Source organism: Papio anubis, chromosome 14 (genome assembly GCF_008728515.1).
Source record: "Papio anubis isolate 15944 chromosome 14, Panubis1.0, whole genome shotgun sequence".
NCBI lineage: Eukaryota > Metazoa > Chordata > Mammalia > Primates > Cercopithecidae > Papio > Papio anubis.
In genome coordinates, this window is record NC_044989.1 from 14,155,740 (window position 1) to 14,174,756 (window position 19,017).

The 19,017-nt window shown below is 35.9% G+C and overlaps 1 long non-coding RNA gene across 3 annotated transcripts in view; it reads right to left on the reverse strand.

The window, feature by feature from the left end:
• The window catches only part of LOC103876737, a 633,632-nt gene that overhangs the window by 547,846 nt on the left and 66,769 nt on the right, over nucleotides 1–19,017 (reverse strand). The window lies entirely within an intron of this gene.

Sequence of the window (19,017 nt, forward strand, 5' to 3'; positions counted from 1 at the left end):
ATAGAAAGGCTACTAGCTAAACTAATAAAGATAAAATGGGAGAAAATCCAAATAAACACAATAGAAATAATGAAGGGAATGTTACCATTGACCCCACAGAAATAAAAATAACCATTTAAAACTACTACGGACACTTCTGTGCATACAAACTAGAAAACCTAGAAGAGATAGATAAATACCTGCACACATACACCCTCCCAAGACTGAACCAAGAAGAAATTGATTTCCTGAATAGATCAATAAGGAGCTTTGAAATTGAATCAGGAATAAATATCCTACCAATCAAAAACAGACAAACAAACAAACAAAAGTCTAGGACCTGATACATTCACAGCTGAATTCTACCAGATGTATAAAGAAGAGGTGGGACCATTCTTATAGAAACTATTGCAAAAAATTAAGGAGGATGGACTTCTCTTCAACTAATTATATGAGTCCAGCATCATCCTGATACCAAAACATCATCCTGATACCAAACTACAACAACCACAACAAAACTTCATCAATGTGATGCAAAAATCCTCAACAAAGTACCTGCAGACTAAATCCAGCAGGATGTCAAAAAGCTAATCCAACGTAAACAAGTAGGCTTTATTCCTGGGATGCAAGGTTGGTTGAACATATGCAAATCAATAAATGTGATTCATCATATACATGGAACTAAAGACAAAAACCACATGATTTTCTCAATTGACACAGAAAAGCTTTTGATAAAATTCAACAATCCTTTATGTTAAAAACCCTCAATAAACTAGGCATTGAAGGAATATACCTAAAATAATAAGAGCTATCTATGACAAGCCCATAGTCAATATTATACTGCATGGGTAAAAGATGGAAGCATTTCCATTGAAAATGTGCAGAAGACAAGAATGTCCTCACTCACCACTTTTATTCAACATAGTATTGGAGGTCCTAGCCAAAGCAGTCAGGCAAGAGAAAGAAATAAAGGGCACCCAAATAGGAAGAGAGGTATTCTATCTCTCTCTCTCTCTCTCTCTCTCTCTCTCTCTCTCTCTCTTTCTCTCTCTCTCTGTGTGTGTGTGTGTGTGTGTGTGTGTGTATCCCCCATAGTGTCAGCCCAGAAGCTCCCTCAGCTGTCTGTGTGTGTGTGTGTGTGTGTGTGTGTGTGTGTACCCCATAGTGTCAGCCCAGAAGCTCCCTCAGCTGATAAACAACTTCAGCAAGGTTTCAGGATACAAAATCAATGTACAAAAATCACTAGCATTTTTATACACCCCAAACTGCCAAGACAAGAGCAAAATCACAAAGGCAATTCCATCTGCAATTGCCACAAAAAGAATAAAATACCATAATACAGCTAACCAGGGAGGTGAATGATCTCTACAATTAGAATTACAAAACACTGCCCAAAGGAATCATAGAATACGTAAACAAATGGAAAAACATCCCATGTTCATGAATAGGAAGAATCAGTATAATTAAAATGGCCATATTGCCCAAAGCAACAAAGCAATTTACTGCTTTAATGCTAAAGATTTAATGCTATTCCTTTCAAACTACCAATGACATTCTTCACAAAACCAGGAAAAAAATTATTTTAAAGTACATATGGAACCAATAAAGGAACTGAATAGCCAAGGTAATCCTAAGCAAAAAGAACAAATCTGGAGACATCACATTACCCAACTTCGAACTATAGTACTGGGCTACAGTAACCAAAAAAGTGTGGTATTGGTACACAAACAGGCCCATAGACCAATGGAACAGAATGGTAAGCCCAGAAATAAGGCTGCACATTTACAACAATCTGATCTTTTCACAAGGTTGACAAAACAAGCAATGAAGAAAAAAATTCCCTGTTTAGTAAATGGTGCTGGGATAACCGGCTAGCCATAAGCAGAAGACTGAAGCTGGACCCCTTTCTTACAGTATATGCAAACAATCAATTCAAGATTGATTAAAGACTTAAATGTAAAATCCAAAAGTATAAAAACCTTGGAACACAATCTGGGAAATACTATCCTCGACATAAGAACAGGCAAAGATTTTATATCAGACACCAAAAGCAATTGCAACAAAGGCAATAATTGAAAAGTGGGGTCTAGCAGCTTCTGCTCAGCAAAAGAAACTATCAACAGAGTAAACAAACAACCTGTGGAATGGGGGGATATTTTTGCAAACTATGTATTTGACAAAGGCCTTACATCCAACATCTGTAAGGAATGGAAACAAATTCCCAAGCGAAAAAAGAAAAACATTAAAAAGTGGGAAAATGACATGAACAGAAACTTCTGTAAAGAAGACACACATGTAGTCAATAAAAAAAGATCAGTATCACTGATTATTAGAGAAATGCAAATCAAAGCCACAGTGACATCCTATCTCACATGATTAAGAATGGCTATTATTAAAATGTCAAAAAATAACAGATGTTGGCAAGGTTGCAAAGAAAAGAATACACTTATACACTGTTAGTGGGCGTGTAAATTAGTTCAGCCATTGTGGAAACAGTGTGGTGATTCCTCAAAAAGCTAAAAGCAGAACTACTATTTGACCCAGCAATCACATTACAGGGTATATACTCAGAGGAATGTAAATCCTTCTACTATAAAGACACAAAAACATGAATGTTCATTGCAGCACTATTCACAATAGCAGAGACATGGAATCAACACCAACGTTCATTAGTGACAGATTGGGTAAAGAAAATGTGGTATATATACACCCTGGACTATGACACAGCCATAAAAATGAATGAGATCATGTCTTTTTGCAGGAAGGTGATGAAGTTGAAGGCTATTATCCTCAGCAAAATAATTCAGGATCAGAAAACCAAATACCACATGTTCTCACTTATAAGTGGGAGCTAAATTATGAGAAATTATGAGCACAAACAAGGAAAAAAAGGGAGTACTTGAGGGTGGAGGGTGGGAGAAGGAAGAGGAGCAGAAAAAGTAACTACTGGGTAATGGGCTCAATTCCTGAGTGATGAAATAATCTACACAACAAACCCCTGTGACATGACTTTACCTATACAACAAACCATGTACCCCTGAACCTAAAATATAAGAAGTTATAAAAACTAACTTTTTAGAACTAATTTAAACAAAACTGGGGATCTTTAGAATGTGTGTATGTGCACACCTGTGTGTGTGTGTACACACACTCCATCCTTATCCATTACCCCCTGCTTGGGGCCTAGAGAGGTACACTGGAAACCTTCCTGGACTTGGATATTGGAGACTCATATTTTAGACTTAACTCTACCTCTACTACATGACCCTGGGGAAGTTCATGTCTGTCTGATTCTTACATATTTGTCATCTTTAATAGAAGTGTTCTGTACTTTATTTATGTGTAAGCAAATTTCAAATTTATATGCATTACTCTGTTGTCAAATACTGCCTTTAAGGAATCATTTTATCCAAATTTTGTTTACTAAAATGAAAATATGTTCTAGTTATTTATTTTTTATTCCTAATGTATAAAGTAATATATGCTCAGCCCTGTCCCAGACATTTCTGGGAAACAGAGAAGACAGATCATGCCTTCCATAGCTTATAATTCATACATTTACACATTACCCATTTTTCCCCTGAGGAAAGCAAAATATATGACCCACTATAATCTGTAGAGCTAATGGTTCCACTCTCTTGAATAAACGGGAGAATTAAAATTTTTAGAAATTAAATCACACAAAAACAAAGAGTTGTAAATCTTTGTTTCCTTCGTCTAAAGTGAGGGTTTATGCTATTTAATATACTACACTCTTTCTTTATTGGATATCTAAACCAGGTGTGGTATTGGATTATCTATTTAATAGCATATCCAAAGGCTTTTTTATTCTTTTTCTACATCAAAAAAGCCCACACTTTCCTTATTTTAGACAAATACGTCCCAAAATCTCAAATTAAATAGAACTTCCATTTGAAATACACCGCTTAGTTAGCCCAGTATGGTGGCCTATACCTGTAGTCCTAGTTACTCAGAAAAGTCAGCTGGGTGGGAGGATCACCTGAGCCTTGGGAGGTCAAGACTGAAGTGGGCAGCTCGGGTGACAGAGTGGAACCTTGTCTCAAAAAACAATAAAAGAAAAGAAACAGAAGAAAGAACAGGACAGGAGAAGGAGAGGGTATAGGAGAGGGGGAGGGGTGGGGAGGTGAAGGAAGTGGAAGAGGAAAGGGAAGGGCAAGGAAAGGAGAAAAGCACTGTTTGTACTCCCTAACTATGCACATTTGTTTAACAAACATTCTAACATTTTACCTAAAGGGACAAGATCACACTTGGGAATTCAGTCAGGATCCAACACATCCTAGGCTGCCTACCCAGTGAGTGGCAGGGACACTGGAGAGTGTAAGCTCCAAAAAGGAGAGTCTGCTAACGTAAGATATTTGGGGATCAAGGCATGAATTTGATTTATGTATGGAAAAGTTGAGAGAGTTAGAAATCTTGCCAAAAACAAGAAAATTCACAATGATGGTGGAAGGAGTACTTTCTTACACCACTCCCCTCTTTAAAAGCCACTAAATAGGAAAAAAAAGAGGGATATAAATAGAGAAGGTAATACCACCAAAATGAAACTAAAACATAATTGAAATCACTTCTTGTTACATTTTCTGGACATTTTTCAAACAGCTAAATAAAATTTGGGTGAGCATTTATTAAACAAAGTGTGCTCAGTGCTAAAATGCAATGATGAACAGGGAAATCATGGACTCTAAATTCACTTGGTTTATTCTGAAGCACTAAATTTATAAACTAATAAATAAATTGGACCTATTGCCATAATAGTTATGAATTTCATAAGAAGACAAAGGGTTGAGTTAGAAATAGAATGGTTTTAAGGAGCAGGCATTACTCTGAATAAGCTACTCCAGGAAATACTAACAGAAGTTTGTGAGGCTGGAAGTTGAGAATGAAGATGTAAAAAAGTTTTGTGTAACTTATTTCTGACTTTTTGACTAAAATTCTCAGAATTTTAGAAGAAAAGATGAGAATTGTCTAAAGCAGTAAATAAATGAACATCTTAGGGAATGAAAGAAAGCAAGTAAGATTGAAATTTACTCTGAGTAACAGAGTAGTGGTGATTAGATCATGCCAGGCATTTGAATTTATTGAAGGACAATGGAAAACCATTGGTGGGAGATGGTTAGAACAAGATGGAAACTAAGCATCTACTCAGTGTCTATGCATACCCTCATACACATACTTGAAGTTCTATGCCATATTCATATTTCTACAAATTTTCACCTATGAAACTACAATTCATAGAAACAAATATGCAGGCAAATATAGCTCACCCTTTCCCCCATAAATTGAAGACAATATACCAACAGTCATCAAATTCTTATTTGAGCAACCAAATCTGGGTAAAATGATGTATTTCACAAATTCAGAATCCCACCAATATCCTATACTCTTCAGACTAAATTATAGAATAAACTATCACCAAGAAACACTAATAAAACACAATAAGAGGAAAGAAAAAGAGAGAAAAAGTAATTAATATTTAAGAAATTTATATAATTTACAAACAACATATACAACTATATATTACACATACAATTACACATACACATATATAAAGAGAAATGACAAGGAGGAAAAAAAGGTGTGAAGCTTCTACAGTTATCTTCCCTTTAACTGGTCAAAAAAAATACAGTTATTGTTTCTGTAACTGATTATCTTTTCTGTAATCTTAGTAGATAGTTGTAACTTCCTTCTTTCTCTGTCACTTCCATCTACTCTTTGTTCTCACCCAATTCCTCACCTGGTTAGGGTTCTTTGTCCTAAAGGATGTGGAGTCACAATGCTCCTGCACTATTTTTTTTTTTTGGTAACTATTCATTCACTTTGCCATTACATGTAGACATACTAAGAGATAAACCAAGAACTCTTTTTTTTTTTTTTCCAAAAAAATATTTCTTGCACCAATTAAAAACCAAAAAATCAATTTATTTTATTTTTTATTTTTTTGTTTGAGACAGAGTCTCACTCTGTCACCCAAGCTGGAAAGCAGCAGTGGTGTGATCTCAGCTCACTGCAATCTCTGCATCCCGAGTTCAAGCAATTCTCCTGCCTCAGCCTCCTGAGTAGTTGGGATTACAGGTGCGTGCCACCACCACAGCCAGCTAATTCAAAAAATCAATTTATTATTGGTAAAGGAATCAATCACCCCAGACAGTTGATATAAAGAGTGTGAAATGACCAGGTGGCAGTCTTAACTTCCAAACTAATGGAGCCACTGTTTAGTCCCTTGTTGAAAGCATTCTCCCTTTGAACTCTAAGACCCACAAATCAGGAAAGTATGAAGCTATAGAAAAAAGAAAGAAACTTAGCAAATTAAATTAAAAGAGTACATACAACAAACCTACAACCAACATCACACTGAATGACAAAAAGTTGAAAGCCTTCCGTATGTGAACTGGAACAACACAAGGATGCCCACTCTCACCACTTCTATTCCACACAGCACTGGAAGTCCCAGCCACAGCAATCAGAAAATATAAATAAATATCATCTAAATCGAAAAAGAGGAACTCAAATTATTTCTATTTGCTGATGACATGATCTTATATCTAGAAAACCCTAAAGACTCAAAAAAAAACCCAAACAAACAAACAAACAAAAACACCTCTTAAATTGGATAAATGGATTCAGTAAAGTTTCAGGATACAAAATCAACATGCAAAAATCAGTTCCATTTCAATAAACCAATAATGATCAAGCTGAGAACCAAACTGAGAAGGGAAATCCATTTATAAACTACAAAATAAATAAAATATCTAGGAATATATTTAACCAAGCAGGTGAAAGATCTCTACAAGGGAAACTACAAAACAATGATGAAAAAAATTATAGATGACAGAAATAAAAACACACCCCATGCGCATGGATCAGAATTAATATCACTAAAATGACCAATGACCATACTGCCCAAAGTAATCTGCAGATTAAATCCAATGTCTATCAAAATACATTATTTTCAACAAATGGTGTTGGGAAAGGGTTTTTCTATATCTTACCATATACAAAAAGCAACTCAAGATGGAATACTTAGATGTAAGACCTGAAACTATAAAAATGCTAGAAGAAAATGTAGGAAAAAAGTTTTGGAACATTGGCCTTGGTAAAGAATTCATGACTAAGACCTCAAATGCACAAACAATACAAATAAAAATGGACAAATGGCACTTAATTAAACTAAAACAGTTTCTGTACAGCTAAAGAAATAATCAACAGAATGAACAATGGTGCACCATTCATACTCACCCAATGGTGCACACTGTTCATCTGACAGGGGACGAATGTGAGAATCTAACATGAACTGAAACCAACAAAATGACCCTATTAAAAACTGGGGGAAGGACATGAATAGACTCTCTTTTCTTTCCTTCCTTCTTTCCATCTTTCTTTCTTTTTCTATCTTTCTTTCCCTTTCTTTCTTTCCTTTTCTTTTCTCTTTTCATTTATTTTCTTTCCTTCTTTCTTTTCATCTTTCTTTCTCTTTTTATCTTTCTTTCATTTTCTTTTCTCTCTTTCTCTCTCTCTCTCTCCTTCTCCTTCTCTATCTCTTTCTTTCTTTTCTTCTTTCATTTTTTGAGTCAGAGTCTCACTCTGTCATCCAGGCTGAATGCAGTAGCATAATCATGGTTCACTGCAACCTCGACCTCTTGGGCCCAAGCAGTCCTCCTGCCTCAGCCTTCCAAGTAGCTGCGACCATAGGTGCAGTCCATCATGCCCAGCTAATTTTTCTGATTTTTTTTTTTTTTTTTTTTTTTTTGCAGAGATGGGGTCTCACTCTGTTGCCAAGGCTTCTTTAGAACTCTTGGGCTCAAATGATCCTCCCATATTGGCCTCCCAAAGTGTTGGGATTACAGGAATGAGCCACTGTGCTGGCAATAAACATTTTTTCAAAGGAAGACATGCAAATCACCAACAAGCATGTGAAAAAAAAAGTTCAACATTAGTAATCTTTAGAGAAATGCACATTAAAACCACAGTGAGACATCATCTTACACCAGTCAGAATGGCTATTACTAAAATGTAAAAAAATAACAGATACTGGTGAGAATGTGAAGAAAAGGAAACACATACTGCTGATGGGAATGTAAATAAGTACAACTTCCATGGAAAGCAGCATGAAGATTTCCCAAAGAACTTAAAATAGAACTACCATTAAATCCAGCAATCCCACTACTATGTGTCTTTCCAAAGGAAAATAGATCTTTATATTAAAAAAGATACCTGTACTTATATATTTGTCACAACACGATTCACAATAGCAAGACACAGAATCAACCTAAGTGTCCATCAGTGGATGACTGGATGAAGAAAAGTTGGTATATATACACAATAAAATCCTACCCAGCCATAAAAAATGTAAATTTGTCTTTTGCAGCAACATGGAAAGAACAGGAGGCCATTATCTTAAGTGAAACAACTCAACAGAAAGTCAAATTTTCTCACTTATAAATAGGAGCTAAATAATATGTACACATGGACATAGCATGTAGAATGATAGATATTGGAGATTCAGAAAGTTTGGGGTGGCAGAAGGGGGATGAGTGATGAAAAATTTCTTAATGGATACAATGCACAGTATTCAAATGATGGATCCACTTAAAGTCAAGGCTTCATCACTATGCAATAATCCATGAAACAAAATTGCACTTGTACCCCTTAAATTTATACAAATAAAAAATAGTTGAAGGAGTCAATTCCTCTTCTACCAGTTGATTACCTGATCATGTTTCTGGTTATTTGCAAAGTAGTATCATATATTTTTGGTGTATTTAAACGATACACTGCATCGCGAATGTTGTCTCACAATTGGCACCAAAACTGGACCTTTAATGAACTATTCTGTGTCCTGTCAGGTCAAATGATTTTTAACTGATAGGATATATGAAAAGAGCAGTGAATTTTGAGTGTGAGCCCATTACTCGATGTCTTATGTTTTAAATAAATCCATTGGTCAGAGTAATATTGTGTAGAATATTACGTCAGTGAGCAAGCATTCTGAATTTATGTATAATAAGCCTGGCACAACTATAACAGTCAGTAAAGGCATATTTATATCCCAAATTAATAATTTTTTCAATGATAGATAAATAATAGCCACTCCATGCCAGATAGGGTCCACTAGAATCAAGCTGTTACCAGGTGTCTGGCTGGTTTTCCTAGGGAATGGTGCTACTTACCAAGACTGGCTTGTTTCCTAGGGAATGGTGCTGCTTACCAATATGGTCTCTGCTATTGGAAAGCTAGGTGTTCATCACCAGCAGTAGCCCCTCTCTGTCTTGGTGAGGGGACGCCCATGTTGCTGAATCTTTGCATAGCCTCTATCTCCTATTCCATGGCCACTATATACATAGGCCCAGCGAGTAAGCACTAAGGGAGTTGGGGGCAGAGAATGACCAGCATCCACACAAAGGGGCATCTTGCCCATTTGACGATCAAGGACTCCTTTCACAACCGATGCCCTTTGGTAAGCAGCCACATGCAACACAAATACCTTGGCATTCTATGCTGATTCTAGGAGGTCCATGCTTTAGGCTACTCATTAATCACACCATTCTTCTGCCCACTTTGAACTTTCATAAAATAACATTATGCTTCCATTCAACAACATGCAATTTTTTTACAAAGACATTCTCAGAACTGGACAAATAAAGAGAAAAGTACTCATTGTCACAGAACATTTTGATAATTTACATAGATTATCCAAAATCTAATAAAACAAGTTAGAAGTGTTGCTTAAATCAAGACCAAAATTAAAAGATAAATGTCACCTTATATATCAACAATAATAGATTTCATAGAAAAATATATCACAACAGCAACTTTAACTATAATATAGAATAAATCTATCAAAACATATAGAATACCCACAAAAAGAAAATTATAAAATGCTATTGAAGATAAGAGATTTACACAGATGAACTTGTATAAGTTGTTCATGAATTAAAAATCTCACTCTCCTAAGTAGATTAGCATTCCCACAAATAATCCATATATCAGAACTATTTAAATCAAAATTTCAGCATGATTTTTCAGGGAGCTAAACAGACTAATTCCAAAATTAATTGAAAGCAATTATTTAATATTCTCTGAAATAATTCTAAAAAATAAACAAGAAGTGTGGTAATTTTCCCTACTAGACTTAAGACTTTATAAAGATATGCTAATTAAAATATTTAGAAAGAGGCTGAGAAGTAGACCAATAAAGGAAATCAATAGAGACACTGGAAGCAGACTCAAGCATATGTGGGGATTAGTACCTGCTGTACATAGCATACAAATCAGTGTGCAGTGGTAAACTCTTCATAAAAATGTGTAGTGACTCAGTTGGCTTTCCTTATGGAAAACAGGGTCTAGAGCACTACTTCATATCACACACACACAAAAACTTCCACATGCATTAAACATCTGAATTATAAAATCAAACTTGTAATGCACCTAAAAGAAAATGTAGCAGAATGTTTTTGTGCTGAGAACATAAAAATTTATTAGCTAAAACACATTAATAATAACAAAAAAAGAAATTAATGTGATCATATGAGATTTTAAAGTTCTATAATATAAAAGTGCCATATACAAAGTTAAAAACAGATCAAATTGGCAGAAGATATTTCCAATATACATAACCAAGAGTTTTAGTCTACAGAAAAGAAAAAGAATGCCTATAAGTCAATATTTAAAACAGAAATAATCCACTAGAAAAAATGTGCAAAAGAACTAATTGAACTGAACAGGGAATTCCCAGTGGAGAAAATAGAGAATAAATATGAATATACATGCAACCTCACAGAAAATCAGGGGAGTGTGAACTAAAGCACTGAGCAGCTATTGCACATCCACCAGCTGACTGGCATAATTCAGGAAGTTAGACATTACCAGTTTATAAAACCAATTTGGAGAGCAAGTAGAAACCTAGTGAAATTGAAATGAACACACTCGAATATACAGTAATTCTGGTTTTTGGTGTATACTTAGCAAAATTCACATTATCTACTAGAAAAACTTGAAACAATATAAATGCCTGCAAAATATGGTATATTTGTAAAATGAAATACTATAGAAACTAAAATAAACTAACCAGATCCTTGCTTATCTTCATAATATTGAATTAAATGATTAATTGTGGCACGATAGTTTCAAGAGGAATTTAAAAAATAAAAGCACATCTAAAAGGTAGAGTGGAAGGAAACACACCAGATTCAAGATAGAAATTTACTTTAGGGAGGGAGGCTTAGAAATACATTTGAGCCACAAAGATTTATATCTATTTATAGGAAGATACCTTATATGATTGGGGAAGAAATGATAACATATATTTTTTTTAATTCTCCAAATAGTTTATTGTGACTCCATCAAATGAGAAAACTGTAGTTTAGTTTTTTTTTATTATTATTATTATACTTTAAGTTCTAGGGTACATGTGCATAACGTGCAGGTTTGTTACATATGTATACTTGTGCCATGTTGCTGTGCTGCACCCATCAACTTGTCAGCACCCATCAACTCGTCATTTACATCCAGGAGAACTTCCCCAACCTAGTAGGGCAGGCCAACATTCAAATCCAGGAAATACAGAGAACGCCACAAAGATACTCCTCGAGAAGAGCAACTCCAAGACACATAATTGCCAGATTCACCAAAGTTGAAATGAAGGAAAAAATCTTAAGGGAAGCCAGAGAGAAAGGTCGGGTTACCCAGAAAGGGAAGCCCATCAGACTAACAGCAGATCTCTCGGCAGAAACTCTACAAGCCAGAAGAGAGTGGGGGCCAATATTCAACATTCTTAAAGAAAAGAATTTTAAACCCAGAATTTCATATCCAGCCAAACTAAGTTGCATAAGTGAAGGAGAAACATATTTTTATTAATTCTGGATGTTAGGTGTATGGGTATCATTAACTTCTGAATTTTCTTTTAATTTTCAAAATTAGAAACAAAGCACACACAAAGATAAAGCACTCAGTGACTGCTATAATAAAGTCCAGGGAAAATACGGGTAGACTGGCTCATGAAAAAGAAATGGGGAAGTTTCTGGAATGAAACTGTGGGGGATACAGTGTTTGTTTTTTCAGGTGAGTGATGCTAAAGAATGTTCCTAAGACACTGGGGAAGATTCACCAGAGAAGCTAAATACAATGATGCAGGGGAGTGTCTAGAGTGTCTAGCCAAAGACAGAGGCTATTGAAAAACAAGATGGAAAAAAATCTACTACAGCAGTCAAGTCACTAATGGGTGAAAAAATGCTTTCTATACTAAAAGTAGGAAGAAGGAAAACACGGGTTGAATTGTATAGGTTGGCTGGTGTAAAGAATGTTAAAGTCTTTCCCAATCTGAGCAGCTGTTTCTCCTAACAAATTAGAAGAAGTCAGCCAGAGTAGTGTCTTCCCCATCACCACTGGAGGCCAGAAACTGACTGAATATGCTGTTGTTGTCACTGAAATCCGGTCATGGTAGAATAAATGAGTCTGCAGGATGCTGTGTTCGTGTATAACGTATTACAGTGGTTGTTGGAGAAAGGAGCTTCCCAAAGAGGGACTGCTGACTTTAAGCTGCAGCATACCTCAAAGGTCAGGTGTAAATGCTTTCTACCGTCTTCTGTTGTAATTACTGCCCCTTGAAAATGTCTACATCTGGCAAAAAAAAAAATAAAAAATCTATACAGGAAGGATAAAGATCTGCGCAAGGAAAGCTAACTTTTTTCTCCTCTTTCTCAGAAACTTGTCTCAGGAGGAATGTTGAATGGGACATATAAGCAGCTTGGAAGTTGTGAAGGGAGGCACGTCTTAGCTTTAAGATTTATGATCCTAGACATATACACCTGAGAGATGAACACCGGCTGTCACATAGTATATATTAAGAGGGCTCCCATGACAAAAATAATAAAGCAATTCACATCTGATGGCTTGAATGTTCAGTTTGAAATATGAAGCTAGGTCATCAGCTGAGCGTGATGAAGAATGGCATGCAAAGATAATTAGCTTTAAGACAGTCATCTTGGACCATGATAAAAAGGTTTATTTGAGACACAGGGAATAATTTTGAAGCAATTCTCCTTTCAACTTAGTGATCAGATAGGGAAACAAAACTGGTTGGCTCACTTGCGTGACTTTCTGAGGAGTGTCTCTTCAGGTGCAGACCCTGAGGATATGGACCATAACTTCCTTCTGATGTGGGCAAAAGAGAGGAAGACAAAGACAATGGAATTGATGATATTTTCAAGAAAGTAATAATAATAATGGCTTAATCCATGACCAAAAAGCTGAAAAGTGAAGAACTGATTGAACACAAGAAAGTAATGAGATCCTTGGATTAAAATCTTTGATGTGGTTTTAAAATATGCAGGGGAGGGAAAAATGAGGGTTCTTCAGACCAAAACTAATGGAGGTTGTGAAAAGAAATTAGTATGTTTAGTGCTGTTGGCTTAGAGATGATCCAGTGTTAGCTGACCATCACAGCTTAGAGTTTCACCTGTTGCCAAGTTGCAAATAACAATGATGATTTCAAGAAATGAAGAACTGAGAGGCTACTGAATGTTTTATCCATGTAGATGAAGTCTCTGACAATGGCAAGTGAAGTAACAAGAAAGAGTATAGTGCAACACATTCAAATAAAGAAGGAGAAGGAAGAAAAGAAGAAGAGGAAAAGTGGGAGAAAGAGGAGAAGGAAGAGGAGGAGAAGAAAAACATTGAAGAGGAAGAAGAGAGGAAGAGGAAGAAGGAGAGAGAAAGAAGAAGCAGCAGAAGCAGAAGGAGGAGGAGCAGAAGCAGGAGGGGGAAGGGGAGGATAAAGAGGAGGAGGAGGAGAAGAACATATTATTTACAGAAGATAGTAACCAGGAGGGGGAAAGAGGTCTAGCCAGAAGATATGAGCTCAAAGAAAGCAGGAGAACTGTCCAACACCCTCCAAGAGAAGCAAGGGTATACATATCTGAAAGTAGCAATGAAGAATAAATGGACACCTAGACAAATTCCTGATCATAAGATGAGAGAGGGTAAAAAGAAGCAGAAACAAACCAACAAACAAAACTTAAATGGCTTAATTTTGAAAGAACAGCAAGAAGTGTAGAGTCCTTGTGGGGCAGCCTTATTTTACTTAAGATGAAGTAGTGAAAGAATTTTTTTTAAAGTTTAGAGCATAAGAAAATTGACAGATAGTCCAGAAATTTTGAAGAGCTAGTGAAATACTTTGAGAGAAAAGAGTGGGAAATTGTATCTGATGAAGGGAAGTGTACAGAGCAATAGGGGAAGAGAGCCAGGGTGATGGTAGCTGACGTAGGAGACATAGACCCCAGATTAGTAGACAAGGTGAGTCTGATGAGATTCTATGTTTTCTTGGATCTTCGGAAGCCTTCAGGAAGCAAACAAGGACTTCTGATGAGTCCTACTGAAAAAAAAACAACTTGAGGGAAAGGACAATATGGGCTATAGGGGAAGTGTGCCCTTCCCTACACATGGACCATTTTTCCACCTCATAAAAGTATGATAGCAGAGGCAAAGCTGATAGTGAGAGTCATCAGTTTTAATGAACATCTCTATTTCCTAGACTGCCTTCCAACAAGAAAAAGCCCGGTTCACAGGTGTAATAAAAAGACCAACATTCATGAACCTACAGACCAATAATCTGGCAGTAGGCTTAGGGCTTCAGAGAAAAGTCAATTCACCAGAAATAAGCAATTGCCAATGCTCAAAAAACAATTAAAATTGCGAAAAAGTGTCACCAGACTGCATGCAGACTCAGCTTCTCTGAAGGATGGCATGTTTGACGCAAAGCCAGGGAATATCTAAAATCTCAGGGGATTATTAACACACCCTCCTCAGGAGGATAAAATTTCCTGATCCTAGAAGGAAACTTCTCTCAGGCCGACTTTTCACTGCCCTCCTCACTCTACCATCATCTAGCACAGAGCTATTTAAATTCAGCACATGGATATGCATACTTCAGGTCCAAGTTCTAAAAGAATTCTTCAGATTATGTACCACTCATGGAAGCGGAATTAAGGAGTAATCCTCTCCATCCATTTTAGGACAAATAACTTCAGGTAGAACTTTTTCTATTAAAAAAAAATAGTAGTCCAGGACAAAACTACTTTGGGACAAATACAGAACATACAAGTAGAATCCTTCTCCTTTCTCTTTTCCTATCTTTCTCTTGTCTCTCTCTTTCCTCTCTCTCCCTTTCTCCTCCTTCTCTTCTCTTTCCCTTTCCCTTCCCTCCTACTCCCCTTCTCCCAATCTATCTCAACTGTGTTCTCATCACCACATCTTCCACCCCGTCTCTGACACTCCTCTTAAAAAGACCCTAGAAATTACATTAGGCCCATCCAGATAAGCCTTAATAATCTTCCCTTCTCAAGATGCTTAATCACATTTATAAAGCCCCTTTGTAAGGTAGCATAGTCACAAGTTCCAGGGATTAGGAGGTAGATACCTTTGAAAGGAAACTATTCTGTTTGCCACACACATTATAGTTAAACTTCTGAAAGTAAACTAACAAAATATCTTGAAAGAAGAAGGGGAGAAATGATACTTTACCTGTAAAGAAAAAACAAGTTGAATATCAGCTGATTTCTCATAAGAAACTGTGGAGGCCAGAAATAAATGATACCTTTTTTTGGCAGGGGGCAGAGGCTGGACTTCTCAACCCAGAATTTTACATCCAGCAAAATATTCTTCAGGAATAAAAGGGAAATAAAGATGTTTTCAGATGAAGAAAAAACTAATAAATTTTGTTGCCAAAATCTTTCCATAAAAAGATAGCTAAAAGTTATCTCAACTATTATTTTGTTTTAGAAACAAAAACAATAAAAGGATTCCTAAAATAGTAAGAAGGAAAAAAGAACAATGGAAGGAGAAAACACACACACACACACACAGATAAAAACAATGAATTTCCTTTGTCCTCTTGAATTTCTAAATTATATTTGATGGTTAAAGCAAAAACATAACACGAGTTGGTTTGGTTCTCAATGTATATGCAGGAAATAGACTTCCATTGTAAAATAGGAGCTGTAAAAGCAGGTAAGGCTTCTACACCTCACATGAACTGGTAAAATGCCAACACCAGTAGATAGTAATAAGTTATGTGTATAATGCAATACCTCACATAACCACTAAAACAGTCATAAAAATAGATACACTCCAAAACACCACAGTTAATTAAAAATGGAATTCTATTAAACAGCAAGTATCCCACAAGAAAGCCAGAAAAATAAAACAAAATAGAAGAATAAAAAACAGAGAGAATAAAGATTAATGTATATATTTTAAAAGTATACCCTAACAGGCCAGATATGGTGGCTCGTGCCTGTAATCTTAGCACTTTGGGAGGCCGCAGCAGCCAGGTCACTTGAGGCCAGGAGTTTGAGACCAACCTGGCCAACATGGCAAGACCCCGCCTCTACTAAAAATACAAAAATTAGCCAGACATGGTGGCGCATGCCTATAATCCCAGCCACTCAGGAGACTGAGGCACAAGAATCACTTCAACCCAGGAGGTGGAGGTTGCAGTGAGCTGAGCTTACGCCACTGCACTCCAGCCTGGGTGATGAAATAAGATTCTGTCTTAAAAAGAAAAACAAAAAAAGCAATTCAAATCAATAATTATATCAAAGGTAAATAATCCAATTCACCAATTAAAATAAGATTGGCAGAGTGAATTTTAAAATAAAAGATAATTACATGCTGTCTACAATAAATTCACTTCATATATAATCATACAGCATGTGGAAACTAGGATGATGGAAAAACTATATTATGGAAACATTAATGAATATAAAGCAAGAGTGGCTATATTAATATCAGATAAAGTAAGCTTTAGAGCAAATAAAATTACCAGAGACAGACAGGGACATTTTCAAGTGATAAAAGAGTCAATCTACCAAGAAGGTGTAGCAATCCTGAATGTGCATGGACCAAATAATGAAACTGCAACACATGAGCAGCAAAATCTGATAAAACTGAGAGGACAAATAGCAGTAAAATCTGCATTACAGTTGGAAACTTCAACAACTTTCTCTCAGTGATTGACACAACTAGGCAGAAAATAAGCAAGAATATAGAAGAACTCAGCAGTATCATCAACCAATAAGATCTGACATTTATAGAACATTCCATCCAAGAAAAGCAGAATACACATTCTTTTCAAGTATTCACAAAATGTAGACCAAGACAAATCACATTGTGTGATATAACAACCTCGATGCATTTAAAAAGAACTGAAATCATATGAACCATATTCCCTAATGACAATGGAACCCAAGTAGAAATCAGTAACAGGAAAACCTCCAAACATATAAAAACTAAAGAACACATTTCTAAATAATCCAGGGGTCACAGAGCAATTCCCAAGGGAAAATTTTTTTAAAATTGAAATGAATAAAAATAAAAACAGAACACATCAAAATTTCTGGGATATAACTAACGTAATGCTGAGAGAGAAGTTTATGGCCCACATTAGAAAATAAAGGAAATCTCAAGTTAATAATATAAGCTCTAACCTAAAGAATCAAGGAAAAGAGGAGGAAAATAAGCTGGAAAACAAGCAGAAGAAATAAAACAAAATGAGGGCAAAAAAAAAAAAAGAATTTAGAATTATAATAAACATCTATTTCTTATATTATCAGGAAAGCCTATATGTCAACAATATTGTTGAACAAATAAAATTCAAAATAGGCATATAATGAGACCAGCATGAACCAAATCTCAAATTTCCAAAGGAATTTTTGGTAGAAAATTTTCACTTCATGTCCATTCCTGACTTGCATTTCTCTTTTTTATTGGTGGGGGGAGTAGGTGCTTGGCAAACAAAGCTCCACTACTTTAAACATTTGCTTTAAACCTTTGAAACTCTATTCCTTGCCAAACCAAGCAAATAATTACCCTCCAATTGGTAGGAAATCCATTATTGCTAATGTGGAACTTTTTCTCCATTCACAATGAGAGTACTTCTTCAACATGTGAAACCTTTTTCTCTATTCACAAGTTCAAATATTTATCAAACAACTCACAATTGAATTAATGAAATATAAGTTATAAGAAGTAAAGTGAGTATTCTCTAATTTCAGATTACTTTGAAAAGGTTTATGCAATTGCAAAAGTACAAATGTAGCATCAACAGTTACACAGAAGAAAGGAGAATAAGAGGAAAATCAGTCTCACTACAGTGAAAGGGAAATATTTTTGAAATTTGTTTCTAGAGTCAATATGTCCCTTAGTAATTTTTGCTGCGAACACCCAATCCAAGGTCAGATCAAGGTCACTAGAAATAAGTTTGGTCCTGTCTTTACTGTCCCTCTTCCTAATGACAGCAACTCATATGCACAGTCTTCAAAGTGAACACCTGTCTCCCTCACCCTCTCTCCCCACTGTGCTCTGCAAGTACACTACACATGTGCAGACCCCCTACCACAGCATGAAGTACCCTGCCCATACGCAAGGCCACATGTAATTTTCAAAGTTGGGATTGACAGTAAAATGTACAGTAGGAATAGGACAGGTCATTGAAAATGAAAATACAAGAGGAAGCCAACTGTCTAAATGTAATCAAGATAAATGTCTTTCCAAACTGAGGATGCAAATCAAATTACACTTTCTTCCCCCCACTCATTGCTGGAACCTCATCTCATTAGCAGGAAGTTGAATAATTCTCCCTAGATATTAATACTTGTCCCCTATTCCTTTAATTATTCAAGTACCACAATGTTATACTTAACCCAGAGGGCTAAAGTATTCTTTCAATGTCAAGCATGGAATAAACTAGACTCCAGCCAGTCTGCAATGTGATAGATCCCAATGGTCACACAGTATCTTTATGGAAATTTACCCTACACAGTCTCGCCACTGTAATAATGATATGTCTGCTTGTTGAATTCCACTTTCAATTATAGTATTTCTGTCGTTAAAGAAAAAAAATAAAAAATAAATAAGGAGTCGGTCACCTCCTAAGCAGCCCTTGGTAAAAGATCTGCCTACACTAAAGAGAGAATATTTTGCTTTCCCTGTCTTCTGAAAAGATAGTTCTTAATCAAAATGTTA